General features: G+C 49.6%; 1 protein-coding gene across 11 annotated transcripts in view; it reads right to left on the minus strand.

Moving 5' to 3' along the window:
- Positions 1–196, minus strand: part of PRRC2B (proline rich coiled-coil 2B) — a 90,417-nt gene extending 90,221 nt beyond the window's left edge. For all 11 annotated transcript variants that reach the window (XR_008290884.1, XM_053204484.1, XM_053204493.1 and 8 more), the window contains exon 1: positions 38–196. The gene's annotated coding sequence lies outside the window, so the exon portion shown is untranslated. The remainder of the gene's footprint in view (positions 1–37) is intronic.
- Between the last annotated feature and the right edge of the window lie 19,456 nt (positions 197–19,652).

The following is a 19,652-nucleotide window of genomic DNA, read 5'->3' on the forward strand; positions in this document are numbered from 1 at the left end:
CCCCGCCCCGCGCCGCCACCCCGCCGCCTCGGCCCACCTGGTCTGGTTCCGCGGGCGCGACTGGGCCGGGCGATGGCGGTCGGGCGGCGGTCGGGCGCGGAGGCGGCGGGATGGCGGCGGATTGCGAGGCGGCGGCGCGGCTGCTCGCTCCCTCGCTCCCTCCCTCCCTCCCTCCCGGGCTCGCTCGTCGCTCGCTCGCTCGCTCGCTGGAGCCTCGCAGCCTGTGTCTCGCCGCTCGCCTCCCTCTCGCGCTCGGCTCCCCGCCCCCCGCCTGCCGCCGCCCCCGCCTCCTCCGGGCCTCCTCCTCCCGCCGCCCGCCCGCCAGCAGCCGCGCCTCGGCCCGCGCAGCGCCCCCTGCCGCGCCGCCCGCCCGGAGGGTGGGGGTGGGGCTGGGGGCCCCGGGAGGGGAGGGGCCGGGCGGCGGGGGGAGGGGCGCCGGAGGAGGCGGGGGCGGGGCGGGGCGGGGTGGGCCCCCCCGGGTGGGCCCCCCCCCCCCCCGAGGAGGCGAAGGGGCCGGGCAGCGGAGGGGAGCGGCCCGGGAGAAGGGGGTTTGGGGTTCGGGGGAGACGGAGGGGAAGGGGCACCGGAGAAGGGGTGGGGGCTGGGGTCCCGGGAGGGGAGGGGAGGGGCCGGGCCGGGCAGCGGGGGCGGGGGAGGGGCACGGGAGGAGCGGGGCTGGGGTCCCGGGAGGGGAGGAGCCGGGCGGCGGAGGGGAGGGGCACGAGAGAAGTGGGGGGCTGGGGTCCCAGGGAGACAGAGGGGAACGGGTACGAGAGATGGGGGGCTAGGGTTCTGGGGTGGCTGAGGGGGCTAAGGGGGAAGGAAAAGGGCCGGAATTGGGGCTGGGAGACTAGGGGAGGAAGCTGGGAGAAGGCGGGCTGGGAAGCGGGTGGACTTGGGCTGGAGGCCCAGAGAAGGGGTCCGGGGAGAGAAGGGGAAGGGGTTCTTAGGGAGGGGAAGGGGAGGCGGTCCTGGGGAGGAGGTTGGGGCGAGCCGGGGGAGGGGGGCGGGGAGGAGTGGTCCGGAAGAAGGGCTGGGCTGGAGAGGGAGAGGGCCTGAGGTGGTGAGGCCCAGACGGAAGAAGGGCTGAGAAGGGAGGGGGTTTGAGCCTGGATCCCCGCCCCCTCCCCTTCAGCACTGCCGCGCCTCCTGACCGACCGTGAGCCCGGATTTTGTTATAGGATACGTACACAGAGAGGAAACAGAAACAATACATTGTTAATTCAAAAGCAAGGTTGTTGCACGATATAGATACTTTATCCGTTTTTGGAAAATGAGAAATAATAAGCCAATCGTCTTCGGTGTTTGTGTACTTGCGTCAATGCAAAACAAAAGGTCTGGGAGAATGCACTCTTGTCTCGGTTACCTCTGCAGTCTGAGGTCTGGAGAGCCAAGAATTCTCGCTTTTCATTCTCAATATATTGGCAATTAGAACAACAAACAATTTGCAAAAGCAAACAACATAAGGAAATGTGGCTGGGACCTGGAATCCAAATCACCTGCCCCTGTCTCTGGCACTTGATCACCTACACCTTAAACCACAGCCACAGGCCCTAACCTGTGTGCAACAGTTTGGAGCGGTTTGCCTCATTTAATCCCACCCCTGTGTGCTCGCTTCGGCAGCACATACATTAATCCCACCCCTGAGGCGGACGTTATTTTTTTCAATTCAATGATGAGAAACGGAGACTCTGAGAGGTTAAGTAACTTGCCCAAGGCCACACAGCAAGACCTGACAGGAAAGCCAACCTAGTGCAGCCTAACGAATAAGGTTAGGGGTTGCCACAGAGCACAGTGCCTGGCACACAGTAGGCGCTCTATAAATACTGGCTGGTTTGTTGAATGGCAGAATGAGTGGCTCTTATAGGCTGGTGGGTAGAGACTCCCTAAGAATCGGGGGGTGGGGGGAGTCTCTTTTTTAATGATCTGACAAGAGAGAACCTAAGATGAAAAGCTTCAGCCTTGAGTGCTCCAGGAAGACAGAGGAGGAAGTAGTAAAGACCACAAAGGGGGTAAAAACCAAGTCTACAAGTGCTCTGCTCTGGCAGGTCTGGTGTAGGGGAGTGACGCCCTCTGGGGACAGGAGGGCTGCTAAGTTCCTGGGACTTCAAAGGCAGCAGATGCTTCACTCCTGCAAAACCCAAGGATCAGGCTGCATCCAAATCGCTTGCCCTGCTCGAGAAACATTTTTCTTTCTGCACTTTCCTGGGGTGACAACAGCAGTGATGCTGGGTACCACTTACTGAGCACCTTTTCTGGGCCAGCCAAGCCTGGCCAAATTTTCGCAGAACTAGAGACCCAGAGAGACCAGAGGGAGGGAGCAGACCAAGCAGAGAGTTGACGGGAACCAATGAGCAACCATTTATTTCACTTGCGTTATTATTATTTTTTTTTTTTTTACTTTCCAAATATTAGGTAACTTGCAACTCTGCAAATGGGTGGAGAAACCCCTTCAGACCTCCAAACTGAACAGAAGGGGAATTTCATCCATCCCTAGAGACCTAATGCAGATTTTATGTCTACAGAATCTTTTTCTTCCCAAAATGTGATTGATGATTTTTGTTACATTGAAATTTAATATTTTTGTATAATACTTATAAAGTTTTTCATCCATTGTTTTCTTTTTTATTATGTTAAAAGAATTTTTATTTTTAATTTTTTTTAATGTTTATTTTTTTTTTTAATGTTTACTTATTTTTGAGACAGAGAGAGACAGCATGAACGGGGGAGGATCAGAGAGAGAGGGGGAGACACAGAATCCAAAGCAGGCTCTGAGCTGTCAGCACAGAGCCTGACACGGGGCTCGAACTCACCGACTGTGAGATCATGACCTGAGCTGAAGTCGGACACTCAACCAACTGAGCCACCCAGGTGCCCCTAATGTTTATTTATTTTTGATAGAGACAGAGACAGAGCGTGAGCAGGGGTGGGGCGGAGAGAGAGGGAGACACAGAATCTGAAGCAGGCTCCAGGCTCTGAGCTGTCAGCACAGAGCCTGACATGCAGCTTAAACCCACGAACCGTGAGATCACAAGCTGGGTGGAAGTCAGAGGCTTAACCAACTGAGCCACCCAGGTGCCCCATAGGTTTATTTTGAGAGAGAGAGAGAGAGAGAGAGAGAGAGAGAGAAAAAGAGAATGTGGGGGAGGGGCAGAGAGAGAGAGAGGGGGACAGAGAATCCCAAGCAGGCTCGATGCTGTCAGCACAGAGCCCCATGTGGGGCTCGAATTCACAAACCACGAACCACGAACTCTGAGATCGTGACCTGAGCTGAAGTTGGACACAACCGACTGAGCCATTCAGGTGCCCCGCATCCATGATTTTCTTTGTTGAGCCACAGTATGACTAGATACGGATCTCTTTCACATTAATTTCTTGTAGAATATACAAAACCCTGCCATGGTCACATTCTGTGTTTTTGTTTTGTTTTGATTTTTTTTTTTAACTCATCTAAAAAACTATCTCCTTTTATGTTCTGTTTCTTCTTTCTCTTCCCTGTGCTCTGCCTTCTTCTTCTCTAACACTCTGACATTCCCTCTATCACAGCCTCTATCTGGCTGGTGGTTGTCATTTCTATACATACCTCTGTCCCCTGTATACAAGACCAGGAGCTTAGCCAAACGGAGCCACTGAATTATTCAATATTTTTAAAAAATTAATTTATTTAGGGGCGCCTGGGTGGCTCAGTTGGATAAGCATCTGACTTCGGCTCAGGTCATAATCTCGCGGTTTGTGGGTTCGAGCCTCGCGTCAGGCTCTGTGCTGACAGTTTAGAGCTTGGATCCTGCTTCCGATTCTGTGTATTCCGCTCTCTCTCTCTCTCTTTCTCTCTGCCTCTCTCTCTCAAAAATAAACAAACATTAAAACAATTTTTTAATTAATTTATTTGAGAGAGAGAGAGAGAGAGAGAGCGAGCAAGCAAGGGGGGGGGGCAGAGAGAGAGGGAGAGAATCACAAGCAGGCTCTGCGCTGTTAGCACAGAGCCCAACACGGGGCTCAAACCCACGAACCTCGAAATCATGACCTAAAACAAAACCAAGAGTCAGACGCTTAGCCATCTAAGCCACCAAGGTGCCCCAGCACCTGGCACACAATCTGTGGCATATAGTAGGTGTTTAATGAGAAGTTATTGAATGAAAGAAGACAAAATTTAAGGCAGAGAGAATGAGAATCTGACCTCTGCAGGTACCATGTCCAGTCCTGGCCTCAAAGGGAAGCCAGAAAAGCTTCTGTGAATCACAGCCTCTTCAGCAGGATTTGTGACTTAGGGTCTATTATTACCCCCATTTTACAGATTAGTAAAATGAGGCTCCAGGACATTCACTTACCACTGCTTAGTTCCCAGAAGCTTATCATATCACTGTGGTTAGGAGAGCTTTTCTGGTCACCCAGACTCCAGAGCCAGCCTTTAAAAGTGCTAGCCCAGGCACAGAGCCCAGGGGCAGGCCCAGAAGCCTCTCAAGTGGACCCTGTCTAGTGTCAAGGCAAGCCTCCCTCCAGCTCCTCTGAGACTGAGTGTTGTGCACAACATGGGCATGCAAACTGACACTGACTCCACAATACACAGAAGCCCAGCCAGGTTCATCTCAGCTCACCTCCTCAGTGGGGCCTTTCCCAAATAAACCCAGAAGCAGGCACTGGGTCTGTGCCCCTTCCCTGGGCTGACCCCCAGCATGGAGCCACGGTTAAGAGTCCAGAATTTGGAGTCAGACCAACCTGATGTGAATTTTGTCTCTCTCCTCATTTACTGTGTGTCTTTAGACAGGTGACTGCGACTCTCTGAGCCTCTGAAAATCGGGGAGGAGGACCATTATGAGAGTTGAATGAGAATTCTGTGCACTGCCTGTCAGCACGAGCTGGCATCTGGCCGGCACTCAATGCATGTCTGTTATCACAGTCGTTCCTTCCTATTCTCAGACACATCAGAGCCCCTCTTGCAGTCACTCATGCTGCGTAACAAAACGGCCCCCAAATCCAGTGGCTTAAAGAGTTTGTTACAGCTCATCATTTGGTGGGCTTGGGAACGATTTTCCTGTTCCACCTGGTGTTGATTGGGGTCAATCATGCTGTCACACTGCCTCCCCCTCCATGTGATGTCTCATCATCCTCCAGGAGTCTCCATGTGCTCCCTGTCCAGAAAAATGGTCTGGGCTTCTTAGAGCATGGCAGCTGGATTCCGCAGGAGTGAAAGAGGAAGCAGACAGGCGTCTGTCTTGAGGGTGTCACTTCTGATGCATTGTTTTGTTCATCAGAGTGAGTCACAGGGCCAGCTCAGACTCCAGGGGAAGAAGAGATAACCCCCCTCTTGAAGGTAAGAGCCACATACGTGTGCAGGGAGGGAAAGGTTGGTTGGCGGATTATTCGTGGATAAACCTTCAGGTTCTCAGGACCTCTTGCTTTCCCCCGCCCTATGCCCTCCACCCATCCTGTCCAATGAAGACATTCGGTCCGACTGCAAAAACGACACAAAAACAAAACACAGAAACACTTCATACTGAGATCAGTCATGGCCAAGCCAGTCAGAGTCCTGGGAAACTGGCGAGAAGAGAAAATACACACTCCCTATGCTCAAGAAACTCCCAAATTAAGGGGCATGAGAAACAAAACAAAACTGCAATAATAAACATATGTGGCTCTCACCACCTGCCGGGCACCTGCCTGAGGTGGGTCCGAATCACCAGGGCCTGCCTCTGACCGGGTCTGGTGCTTCCTCGTGGCCCAGGACTGCAGGAGGACACCGGGCGACCTGCCCACAGCTATCCGGCAACATACTCCAGGAACGGGAGGCCTGCAGCTTGTGTAGCGACCATGCGTCCCAGGATTCCTGGAAGGGCCTTGCTTTCGTATTCACTGCACCTGTTCTCTAAAGGGCACTGTCTAATGAGAGAGCGAGCGAGTCCCTGTTTCAGTCATCTGAATGGGGGCAGAAAAAAGGGTAACAGTCCATGGAGAAACGGATTGCAGCTGGGGAGACTGGGCAAGACCATTCCAGATGGATGGGGCCGGCTTGAACAAAGGCCTGGAGGTAGGAGTGTCTGGGCAGCGGGAGGGGCCCACGGGCTGGCTGGTAGCCATTGGAAAAGTGGCCCCATCCCAGGGAATGTGCATTCCAGTAAGGGTGGGAGCCTTGAGCTAAAAATAAGACACGCGGGTCTGAGCACACAGCGGGGGGGGGGGGGGGCCTGGCCCTGCACAGACCTAGGGGGCCTCAGACCATGGCAGACAGCAGCTGAGTCTCAGCACCTGACGCACAGAGACTAAACGCAATCTCCTTGGAGAGGCTCAATGACAAGGACAGTCCAGGGCAGAGAGCCCTGACACCTGTTCACATCACACGGCATTCTTACAAATTTGCCCTCCTTTTCCCACTGGGGGGACGGGGAGGAAAAGAGCCAAGACTGGGAATAAAAGAAGATTGAGGGAAAGATTTAAAACTTAGCAACTTCAGCTGAGAAAAAGCAGCGAAAAATTATTGAGGGGTGGGGTCTGAGAAGGCAAAGGAAAGAAAGGAAGAGTCAGCTCTTCCCGGGGGCTCCCAAATAAAGGACAGGGAGGGCAGACACCGGCCAGACAGCCTACCTGCTCCCTTTCCGTACCCACGCCTCCTCCCCCGTGAGCCCCTTCACCGCCTTCCTCAACACGTCGCTCTCCGGAGGGTCATTGGCAGGGGAATTTAGTTATCAGGTCTTGTCCTCTGCAGCCACTGGCTCTCCAAAATGTAGGCACTAGAGAAAGAAGAGATCTCCAAATTAACTTGATTTCAAGAGAGAAGACAACCCACAGAATGGAAGGAAATGTTTGCAAGCCAAATATCTGGTAAGGGTCTGATCTCCAGTAAAAAGACACCTGCAACTCAAAGACAGAAAGACAAACAACCCAATATAGAAGTGGGTCACAGACTCGGACAGACACGTCTCCAAAGACATACTGATGGCCCACTAGGATGTGAAAAGACGCCCAACATCATTAGCTACCTGGAAAACGCAGGTCAATAGCACGGTGAGATGCAACCTCATAGCCACCAGGATGACTGTAATCTAAAAGATGGGCGATAACAAGCATTCACACGGATGGAGAGACATCGGAATACTCCTAGGCGCTGGTGGGGATGTAAAATGGTACAGCTGCTGTAGAAAACAGTCTGGTGGGTCCTCATGAAGCTACACAGAATCATCCTGCGAGGGGTGCCTGGGTGGCTCAGTCGGTTAAGCGTTGGACCCCTGGTTTTGACTCCGGCCATGATCTCACCGTTTGGGAGTTCAAGCCCCACGTTGGGCTCCGCGTTGCTGGTGCGGAGCCTGCTTGGGATCCTCTCTCTCTGCAGCTCCCCTGCTCTCTCTCTCTCTCTCTCAAAATAAATAAATAAACTTAAAAAAAAAAATTATCCTATGACCCAGAAATTCCCCTCCTAGGTATATCTGAAAGAATTGAAAAGAGATGTTCGAACAAAATGTACACAGGAAAGTCTACACCGGCACTATTCACAAGAGCCGAAAGGTAAAAATAACCCAATTGTCCGTCCACTGATGATGAGTGGCTAGACAAAATGCGGCAGATCCATCCTGAAACATTATTTAGCTGCTGAAAAGAACGAAGGACTTTGCACGCTACAACACGAACAGATCTTGAAAACATTACGCTAAGAGAAAGAAGTCGGACACAGAAGCCGCATAATGGCATGGTATGAACCACTTACCATGAAATCCCCAGAATGGGCAAATCCATAGAGACAAAAAGCAGATTAGTGTTTGTGAGGGGAGGTGGGGAGGAGGGGAGGGGAGTGACTGCTTAACGGGTATGAGCTTTCCTTCCGGGATGATGAAACAATCCTGGAACCAGACAGAGGTGAGGGGTGCAGGACACTGTGAAGGTACTAAGTGTTACTGCATTGCACACTTTAGAAGGAGTTAAAAAGGTAGATTTTATGTCGTGTGTCTTTTACCACAACAAAAGTAATCTGATTTGAAATGGCATTTTTGCAGGGATCTTGGTCAGTTATGTTACCATCATTCGTTTACACGTGCATCATTTACATTTCCCAACTTCCAGGTGATATTTAAATTTTAAGGAAGATACGCAACTTCCTGTCTATTTCTAAAAGACTCATGCAGCTGAGTCCAAGGTGAGGTGAGGTATTTAAAGCCGGGGAGCGGGGGGGCGGGGGGGCTCTTTCCTGAATGGCATCTGAGGAGCCTTCTGGGTTAGCTTCCAGGCCGACAAGGCTGGCAGATTGCAGGGTGGTCCGGTGGACGGCAGGTCCTAGAATTGAGTAAGAACCCCTGGGAGGAAATTCACTGAGGGAAGGAGGAGCCCAGTTGAGGGGCAGAGAGAGGGAGACAGAGGATCCAAAGCAGGCTCCAGGCTGTCGGTGCAGAGCCCAATGCGGGGCTTGAACCCACAAACTGTGAGATCGTGACCTGGGCAGAAGGCAGATGTTTAGCTGACTGAACCACCCAGGCACCCCAGAAGCTTAGGATTTTTGAAGGGAGGTGGCTTTGGACTCCTCGGTGGCAGTTAGAGACTATGGAATGGACAGTTCACACAAGCTATCACATTGGCTTGATTTAAGGCTCAGATGACAGTATGCATGAAATGCTCTGAACAGTTTATAGTACGTCGTAAACAAAGTCCGTGCTTCTAAACCTTCTTGGTACTAGAATTCTTTTTCAATCTTAACACAGCCCCGAAGAGATTTTGTTTATACGGGTTATAACCATCTCTATTTACCATATTAGAACTTAAAACTGAGAAAAATTCTAAATATTATTTCAATTAAAATTACAACAAGCCCATTACATATTAGTATAAATACTATGGTTTTATGAAAATAATTCAATTTTCCAAAACACTTCTTTTTTTTTACCAAGGAAATTGGCATTAAAAATTTTTTTTATAAATCTCTTTAATGTCTGACTTAACGGAAAACAGCTGGATTCTCATAGCTACTTCTGAAACCAATCTATTGTGATATGTTGTTCTGGTTGACGTATATAAGGAAAATGCAGCCTGACATAATCACCCCGTTGGAGAAGGAGGGGCTATTTCAAAAGCCTTTGCCGATCACTGTGGATATTATTCTCTAACAGTGCACCAAAACTCGTCGAGTTTTAGTTTCTTGGCGGCAATGTTGAAGCTGAAACCATAACGATGAACTTTCCCTACTCTGTGATCTCGAGATCCATTGGTCTATCTTTCCCTTTCAATGGATCCTTTACTCATCTTGTAGTATCGTGCATTGGTCATTTGGAAAATACTGATTCACGGATTCACACAGACCTGCCAGATGCCAACAAACTTAATCTGACAACACTTCCAAATCGCATTTGTTCAAAGCACCCCCAAAATCTTAGAAACTAACCAGGAAACTGTCAAGCTCACAGTGGCTGGTACACGTTTTCCAAAATTCTAACTTTGGCCTGCACTTTCAAGTTGTGTCAGTGAAAACAAATCCTGGCAGTTGCTTTCCCTGAAAGGACAGGCCCCCTTTGTTCACTTTCGAAAACAAATCCGTCTAGTCTCGATCGCCACCATTTGTCAGGTAAAAACGGTGGTCCACTTCAGCTGACAACTCCGTCCTCCGAGTGCTGTTCTTGGAGACAAGCACTGTACATTCTGGTATGTTGCAGAAAAGTGCCTTCTAGGTACTTCTCATCTTGTCAGACAAGGTACTGTAAAGGTATGTCCTCAAGGATTGAAATTTAATAAAACGATTCTTACTGCTTCATCAAGGACACTCTCGAATAGAACTGGCTTTTATTTTTTTTCCTGCAAGAACGTGGCAATTGAAGAATGCAATGGTCACTAATACAGCTTGGAGGGACCGCCTTGATTCGCCCTAAGGGGACAGCTGGTTTGCCGACCTCTGTGCAAAAACGTCCACACGCAGTGAAAAAGGCAAATCATATCTCAGTATTATTATAAAAATAATGTTCACCCTTGCAGGTCCCTGAGATCTCAGTGACCCCCAGGAGTCTGCAGACCATACTTTGAAAACTACCTGTTTTAGCTCGTTTCCTTCATGGTAATTTAAAAGCAGAACAGATAAACCCACCCAGAAGAAGCAGACTCACTTTGAATTATTTATGGAGCACATGACTCATAGTAGGAGCTCAATAAACATTTTTAAATCTTTTTTTTTTTTTTAAGTTTACTTGAGAGAGAGAGAGAGAACAAGCAGGGGAGGAGCAGAGAGAGAGGGAGACCAAGGACCCAAAGCAGGCAGAGAGCCCAGTGTGGGGCTCGAACCCACAAACAGCAAGATCATGACCTTAGCTGATGTCAGATGCTTAACCCACTGAGCCACCCAGATGCCCCTTGAATCTTGAATACTGGCTTCCTCCTACCATGCCAAATGATGTGCTAAACATTTGACATACACTGTCTTATTGAATCTAACATCCCCATTCTACAGATGAGAAAAGCAAGACTCAGAGAAGATAAAAGCCCACGGCAGCTAGTGATGACCACATCCAGGAGTTAAACCCAGTTTTGTCAGACTTCAAAGCTAATCCTCTTAATAACTGTGCCATACTGATTCTGTTTGGCACCAAAATCTTTGGTCATAAGTTAGATCAAGGGGGAAAAGAAGGAAAATAATTAAAGGAAAGTTTAATATTGTAAATAAGTTTAAATAACTACGCTGCCTATATGAATCTATTGTTGACTTCCCAGAGCCAACAAAATGAATTCGCCTGGGCCAGAGGGTGAGTAGCTGTGTACAAGGCTGGTCTAAAGAAGGTGTATTTTTTTTATTTAAAAAAAATTTTTTTTGGAAGCGCCTGGGTGGCTCAGTTGGTTAAGCGTCCGACTTCGGCTCAGGTCATGATCTCGCAGCTCGTGGGTTCGAGCCCCGCTTCGGGCTCTGTGCTGACAGCTCAGAGCCTGGAGCCTGCTTCAGATTCTGTGTCTCCCCTCTCTCTGCCCCTCCCCTGCTCATGCTTGTCTCTCTCTGTCTCTCAATAATAAATAAACATTAAAAAAATTAAAAACAATTTTTTAAGTGTATTTATTATTGAGAGAGAGAGGGAGAGAGAAAATTCCAAGCAGGCTCTGCACTGTCAGCGCGGAGCCTGATGCAGGGCTCGAACCCACAAAGCATGAGATCATGACCTGAGCCAAAACCAAGAGTCGGACGCTTAACCGACTGAGCCATACAGGTGTCCCAGGTGTATTTTTTTTTTTTTTAATGTTTATTTATTTTGAGAAAGAGAGTGCACAAGCCAGGGAAGAGCAGAGAGAGAGAGAGAGAGAAAGAGAAGGGGACAGAGGATCCGAAGCAGGTTCTGCACAGAGAGCAGCGAGCCTGATGCAGGGCTTAAACTCAAGAACCGCAAGATCATGACCTAAGCCGAAGTCAGATGGTCAACCAGCTGAGCCACCCAGGCGCCCCTAAAGAAGGTATATTAAGAACGATGGGCTGTGATCACGGCGAGTCCCTTCTCACAAAGGCTGGGTGTACAGGTTTTCATAATCCCAGTGGAGCACCTGACACAAACAACAGCCGGGGGCAGGAGAGGGGGGAAGGACATGCCAGTGGGGCCCAGGTGTGGAAATTAAAATGCAACAGGAATAATGAGATGATTGGCTTCCCTGGGCTGTGTCCCCACAGGTCAGGTTCTACACCTGCAGAAGTTCTCGCAGCATGGCGCACGGTGGCTTTTCCCAGGTGCTTACCCCCTGTCCCGGCCCTGAGAGGCTGAGCTGGGAATTAACCAGTGAAATACCAGTTGGAAGTCTTTCTTACCAGGTCTTCACGCCTTTGGCCGTATTCCTTGGCATTCTGGAATATATTCTGGCCCCTCCTGACCTCTCCAGCCTTCTCTCTACCTCCTCACTTTCCAGAGTCATGGCTTTCTCTCCCCTCCAGACTTGGTACCTGTTCTCTCTGCCTGGAATAAACTCCCCCCTTGCCCACACGACCTCCTTCACCCGGGGGGAATCCTACTCAATCCTCAGGCCTCAGCTTGGACATCACTTCCTTTAAGAACCCTTCCCTGTGGGTGCCCACCTCCAAACTGCCTTCTCACCTCTATCACTTGGCCAGCACCTGGGCCAGGGATGCGGTGACTTACAAGACATACAATGTTCATGATGTTCACGGGCCAGTGTTTTACATCAATGACACTGTTTGCTTGTCTTCCTTGCCCGTTAGACTGTAAGATCCGGTGGACTGGGATGGTGATTGAACGTTCAGAGCTATGCTTCTGAATCTCATAGGGTGCCCGGCCCAGGGTAGGAGCTCAACAGATACTTGCTACACCAATGAGTGAATGGATGAACAAAGGAATCCATCAAAAAAGGAGGGGAGGGGAGAAGTAGGTGAAATAACAAGTCAGTGAAGTAGGAAACAACTTTTGTGCCCACCTCATCATTGGTGGTGAGAGATACTTACCACTCTCATCATTCCACGGGGATTGCCGGAGGAACAGGGCTCTGTGAATGTGAGGCACAGGGCAGGGGTGAGGGCACAGAAAAGATACAGAGCTCGGAGAGGGGCTTCCAGTCGTGTTGAGCACACATTCAAAATGCCCTCACAAAACAACACACCCTCAAAAAGTACGATGAATCTTGTGGCAACTGAACCAGAAGTGCTGAGAGAGAAAAAGAAAGTAAAGTCAGTAACAACATTACAGGAATAATAGAAATGACCATGTATTCGGTTGACCCGTCACAGTGACAAACAACCGCAGCATCTCAGCGGGGCATCACAATAAAAGTCTATGTTTTGTTTTCCTCCCAAGTGTGTTCCTGGTCGAGCTGCTCTGTTCCAAGAGGTGTCGCAGGGATTCAGGAACCCGCCACTATCACTCTTAGCTGTGCAGACACAGCGACAGAGAGGGAGGCAGGCCTGGGAGTGTGCAGATCACGTCTGCCCACATTCCACTGGCCAGAACTCAGTCTTGTGGCCCCACGTGACTGCACGGGAAGCTGGGAATTAGTCTAGTGGGTCCCCTGGAGGAGAAGGGGCTTATTTACCGAATGAGCATCTGATAAATGTCAGACACCGTGCTGGAGAAGTCACACGCATGTTGTCATTTTATACTTGCGTCCGCTCTCATTGACAGAGGAGAAACTGAGGCTTAGAAAGCTTTCGTCCGTTTTCTGAGGTGAAAGGCTCATGAGTGCAGAATCACTGTGGAATCTGATCTTTTCAACTCAAAGCCTATAATTGAAAGGCAAGCACAGGGGCCCCTGGGGGGCTCAGTGGATTAAGCATCGGACTTCGGCTCAGGTCACGATCTCGCGGTCCGTGAGTTCAAGCCCCGCATCTGGCTCTGTGCTGACAGCTCGGAGCCTGGAGCCTGTTTTGGATTCTGCGTCTCCCCCTCTCTCTCTGCCCTTCCTCCGCTCGCACTCTGTCTCTCTCTGTCTCTCAAAAATAAGTAGACATTAAAAAAAAATTTTTTTTTTAAAGAAGAGTAAGGACAGATGACACTAGTGAGCCCCTACCTGCTCCGAGACCCCACCCACCCACTCAACATCATTATCACTGATTAAGTGCTGACTTTAGATTCGGCATGGTTCTAAGCACTTTCATATTAACTCATTCAATCCTCACAAGAACCCTGGGACGTACTGTTAATACTCTTATTTTAAAGTTGAGGAAATTGCACAGAGAGGTTAAGTGACTTGGCTGAGATCACTCAACAAGTACGCAGCAGAGACAGGGCTCCAACCAGGTAATCTGTCTCCAAAGCCTATTTACACATTTACCCCTTTCCTACCTCTTTACAGACAACAAAAGAAATTGTTCTAGAGCAGAGTCTCCGAAGTGACGCGCTAGTACCCTGGGGAGGATGCCAGCTGGTCCACTCGGGCGCGAGGGGAAAATAGGTTCCTTCTATTTATGCTTATCTGTATTCTTTACAAAAAATCAGAGAGATAGACTTTACTCATACGTATGATACAGATTGACCCTGGTGCCTTCACTCAGCTGAGGACCCGTCTGCATAATACATATTAGTAAAATGTCATGCGCTGTGGGTTTGGTTTTGTTTTTTAGAATAAACATAAATAGAGGCGCCTGGGTGGCTCCGTCGGTTAAGCGTCAGACTGCAGCTCAGGTCATGATCTCACGGTTCGTGGGTTCAAGGCCCCTGTCGGGCTCTGTGCTGACAGCTGGGAGCCTGGAGCCCGCTTCGGATTCTGTGTCTCCCTCGCTCTCTGCCCCTCCTCTGCTGACGCTCTGTGTGTCTCTCTCCCAAAAATAAATAAACATTAAAAAAATTTTTTTAATAGAATAAACATAAATAGAAGGTGTCACGTGCAGTGCTTGGATAAGTGGATCAACGCAGTAAGTTTGGTTTTAATTAAACTGGCTCTCACAGTATGGACAGGTGGTTTTAAAAGATTCCTACAAAGAAGGGTTGAGGGACAGACACCCACCTTCGATACCGCCGCCTCCGCCTTATTGCCCCAGGCTCCCTCACGCAGGCGCACCACTTCTCCTTCAGAGTGGAAGGCGGGGCCTTGTGGCCACACCCCTTCGCTTTTCCCCGCCTTCCTTGTTTCTCCTGGAGGCGCCATTGGCTGCTTCACCTTGCGATTCGGCGAGCCCCCGGGGTCGGTGAGACGCGATTGGACGGAGTTGCCGCCTCTCGCCCGTGGCCAGCCTCGATTGGCCGAAGTGCTGCGGGAGGGCAGGATTTGCCAAATTACGTCTAGGAGGCTGCCACCCCAGGGGTCTGCTGGCGCCCGAGGGCGGCTCTCGCTTCCGGGTGCTAGTTGCTGGGCGGCGCGCGGCGATCCCCAGGCCCCAGGGGTCTGGGAGCCGGTCAGGTGGAGAGGCCTGAGGCATGAGGGGCTAAGAAGGCTAGCAGGAGAGGCGGGGTGTGGCCGCCGGCCCGCGAAGGACCGAGATGCCGGCTGGACCTCTGGTGGAGGACGTGCGATGACGCCAGGTGGCGTGGTCGACACGGGACACCTAGCAAGGTCCCCGGGCTTGCCACCGGGCCTGGGAAGCCTAAGGGTTCGGAAGCCGGGATCGGAGGCTTCTGCTCCAGCAGATAAATGCACAGGACCCGTCAGGAGCAGTTGCAGGAAACTGAATCTGGCCGAGCAGGTGGAGAGCTTCTGGAGCACACAGAGGTCCGGGAGCAAGGGAACTGGACGAAACACAGCAAAAAGCTGATTGCTGGCAGCGAGCCTCTCAGCGCTCAGACTCCTCTCAAGAGGCAAGTGGTTGGCGGCGGGGGGGGTGGGGGGGGAGGAGGATTGAAGACATTTGGCCAAGGGGGAAAGATCCAGGAGAAACGTGACCAGCGGAAATCTGCGCACAGGTGCTTCTGTCAGAAGCTCCGTGGCCTGTGGGCGAATAAACCCTGCCCCGGACATAACTGTGGTGGAGGAAGAAAGAACATCTGTGGGAATGAGCTTGTCTTGCATAGATCGTCCTGAAGTTATTGAAGAAGTTACACGAAAGACTCGCAAGAAATCCATCACTACAAAAAGCCAAAAAATGTTTTCCTGCACCAAGATTGTTATCTGTGAGATGCCTGAGGCCCAGGAGAGATCAGACGGACTTTCTGAGAGGAGGTTTTCCTGCAGGCCTATGGGAGGTGCTTCGTCACTCAGGGGGTCCTTGCTGCATGACAAAGACAGGTAGTGGCAAAATGGCAACAGCAACAGCCAGAAAATTGGGCAGTTTCCATGTTAATGGAAAGATAATGGGAGATCCTACGTGTGATGCCACCTGATTGTATTCAATAAGCTGAAGCTTGCTTTTGGAAGTGAAAATCCCTGCAAAGACCACACTCTGCTTATGGCTTGTTGAACGAGGGTAACAGACCCTGAAAAAGACGTAATGATACTAAGAAGTGAAGTCCCCCTGGGTCAGTCCCTTGCATGATCGAATCTCCAAGAGACCCCTGGAAACAGGGAGGCTTACGCGTATAAAGGGGTGCCACGTAAGGCGACCTGAACAGCATTCTTCCTTAGAGTCGACTTGACGATATTCCCAAATCAGGTCATTAAGAGCATTCCAGATCACTTAAATGTTCTAGGGTGGTGAAAACACACAAGATTATTCTGCCAGCAGAGGATTACCCAAAAATGACCCGGAATTTTTACTTAGGTCAAGTTGCTAAATAAGAAGTTCATTGTGTTCTTCAGAACCAGCAGGGGGGAATCCACATTGAAATACTAATAATCATAATTAGTACTAACGACACAAATCGTTGCTCCTCTCCATGTGCACCCAGGCGCTTTGCAAGTGCTTTGCATGCTTTAGTTTGTTAAGTCCTTACGACAATCCTATGAAGCAGATACTCTGGTCACTCCCACTTTAGAAAAGAGGAAACCGCCATTTGCGCAGCAGGTAAATGACATAGCAAGGGTTTGAACTTAGCAACCGGCCATGGAACCTACCCTTTCCACTGTTAGGCTACACCACTTCCCCAAGATGGCACACAGGGCTATGCTCTGGCAAAGAACGATGGTCCCTTTATGCCCTGGCACGTTTTGTGTAATTTCAATAGGACAAGTAAAAATATCAGTATTTGCCTTCTCAAAATGGATCCAGTAAGAAGATTATTGACAGTAATGGATGAGAAAGATTATAAATGTAAGGGTTTTTAATCCCACGAACTCTGTCCCTCCTGACTGGTTAATTGGTGCTCAGTTACAACACGATTTGTGAATATGATCGGCTCTTTCAAAACAGTGTCTTAAGAAGAATACGAATTATTTGCCATAAGTTAGCTTTCCAGATCCCCAAAATGGGCCCTTTAAAATCCCAAAGTTTTTTTGTGTTTCAAATGACAATCTTATTTATTTATTTATTCTTTTTTATGTTTATTTATTTTACAGAGAGCATGCCAGTGAGGGAGGGGCAGAGAGAGAGGGAGACAGAGGATCCAAAGCAGGCTCTGCACTGAGAGCACAGAGCCCGATGTGGGGCTCGAGCTCACAAACTGTGAGATCATGACTTGAGCCGAAGTCTGACGCTTAACCGACTGAGCCACCCAGGCACCCCTAAAATCTTTAAATAGAGAATCTTGGACGCAGTTAACCTTCTGTTGATCACTTAGCACTATTATTAATATTTATTATCATTCTGTGCCTTAATAGAATTCTGTTTATTTTTTGGATTACTGTTACCTTAATATCAGGCTGCCAGATTTGTGGCCATAGTCTGTCTCAAATAATACTTTTCTCCAGCCCTACTCTCTTCACCCTTATCCCCATCAGTATGGCTGATAAAATGCTTTGGGCTGAGAAATCAAATAAGTTTGTCATGAATTGTATTTCTAAAAGATTATAATTTAGCATAAGATCTTTGTGACAGTGATTTCTTGCCCCCAGAGATCTTTTTTCCCCCTTTACTTCTGGTTTAAGAATATGGTATTTTAGGGGTGCCTGGGTGGCTCAGTCGGTTAAGCGGCTGACTTCGGCTCAGGTCATGATCTCGCGGTCCGTGAGTTCAAGCCCCGCGTCGGGCTCTGTGCTGACAGCTCAGAGCCTGGAGCCTGCTTCGGATTCTGTGTCTCCCTCTCTCTCTGCCCCTCCCTCTCTCCCCCCCACCTCTCTCAAAAATGAATAAATATTAAATCATTTTTTTTAAAGCAAAAGAAAGTGCCATTTGCATGCGGCATAACTGATGGGTGGCAAACCTCTACTGGGTATCCGTCTGTTAGTTTAGACACAAGTATCTCGTGGGTTGTGGTGCTATTATGCACAGTACTTTTTACAGTTCAATGTCCAGCGCTCAGTACTGGGGTAGCAGCCAGCCCCCGTGAAAGCCGTCAGAGATTCGCTCTCCTGCTCTCCATTCCCTCGAGTGGTTAGTGCCCTTACGCCCTGCGTAGAACTGACCTATGCAGCCAGCGGGATATGACAGAAATGACAGACTGTGACTTCCAAGGTTTAATCATAAAGCATAAAATGTTACAGCTTCTGCCCTGCTCTCTCTTGGTGATGAGGACATCAAGGGAAGTGGGTCCTCCTAGGTCCAGTCAACCCATCAGGTGACAACGCAGCTCCAGCCAACATCTTGACTGCAACCTCGTGACAGATCCTCAGCCCCATTTCTGTATTCCGGACCCATAGAAATCACGTGAAATCATAAAAGTTTGTTGTTTCAGGAAGCTAAGTGTTAGGATGGCTTTGTTACTCAGCAGTGGGGAGCTAATGCAGTGAGCATACAGAAGCACAACTGACTCGTGTATACTGACCTTATATTTTGTAACCCTGCTAGACTCACAAGTTCTAGTAACTTCCTTGTAGATTCTTTGGGATCTTTCTTTCTTTCTTTCTTTTTCTTTTCTTTTCTTTTCTTTTCTTTTTTTTTTTTAACGTTTGTTATTTTTGAGAGACAGAGCATGAGCAGGGGAGGGGCAGAGAGAGAGGGAGACACAGAATCCCAAGCAGGCTCGAGGCTCTGAGCTGTCAGCACAGAGCCCAAGGCAGGGCTGGAACCCCCTGAACCGTGAGATCATGACCTGAGCCAAAGCGGGATGCCTAACCGACTGAGCCACACAGGCGCCCCCATCTGGCAGTTTCTTAAGAAGGGAACCCTATACTAACATATGATCCAACTATCCTGCTTCTAGATAAACTCAAGCATATGTCCACACAAAAACTCAGACACCAATGTTCATTGTAGCTGTAACAGACAGAATAATGGCCCCCGAAAAATATCCCTGTCCTAATCCCCTGAACCTCTGACACGACTCTGCAGACAATCTGATTAAGTTAAGGATCTTAAGATGGGGAGATCAGCCTGGGTCATCTGGGCGGGCTCACTGTAATCACTAGTTCTTAGAAGAGCGAGGCAGGGGGGTCAGAGGCAGAGAGGTGTGACGTCGGGAACGCGGGCTGGAGGGATGCCCTCTGAAGACGGAAGAAGGGCCACGAGCCACGGAATTGTGGATAGACTCAACATTTCTGGGTCTCGGAAGAAGTAGACTGAATGAAAGAGGCCAGAGAGTACATGACACGTGAGCCAATTTATACAAAATTCTAGAAAATGCAAACGGATCTAGAGTGATGGATCAGTGGTTGCTTGGGGATGGGAGAGGGGGGACAGAGGGTGACAAAGGGACCCAGGCAAACTTGTGGAGGCGGGGGAGATAGACTGATGTGATGGCTTCACACTGGGGCGCCTGGGTGGGTCAGTCGGTTAAGCGTCCGACTCTTGATTTCGGCTCAGGTCATGATCTCCCGGTTCATGGCATCGAGCCCCGTGCTGGGCTCTGAGCCAATAGCACTGCCCCTCCCCCAGGCTCGCTCACGCGCGCGCGCGCACTCTCTCTCTCAAAATAAATAAACTTAAAACAACAACAACACACATCACACTGTGCACTTGAAACTTGCAGTTTACTCTCCAACAATTTTACGTCAATAAAGCAATAAAAGAACAATGAAGCCATCTAGGGAAAAGCAAACAGTGGCTGAGGGTGGTGATGATGATAAAAACTGAGCTACAGTAAGACGACGTCAGAGCCGTCGGCCTTTTTCCCTGTCCCAGGGCTTGGACTAATCCAGAAGACTATTCGAGATGGGGGGTTTCCAGCCAGTCCTATTTTTTATTTTTTATTGTCTTAAGATTTTATTTTTTGTAACTTTTAAAATGTTTACTTTGAGAGAGAGAAAGAGAGGGAGAGTAGGAGAGGGACAGAGAAATGGAGAGACTCTCAAGCAGGCTCCACACCGAC

This window comes from Acinonyx jubatus, chromosome D4, assembly GCF_027475565.1.
Source record: "Acinonyx jubatus isolate Ajub_Pintada_27869175 chromosome D4, VMU_Ajub_asm_v1.0, whole genome shotgun sequence".
Classification (NCBI taxonomy): domain Eukaryota; kingdom Metazoa; phylum Chordata; class Mammalia; order Carnivora; family Felidae; genus Acinonyx; species Acinonyx jubatus.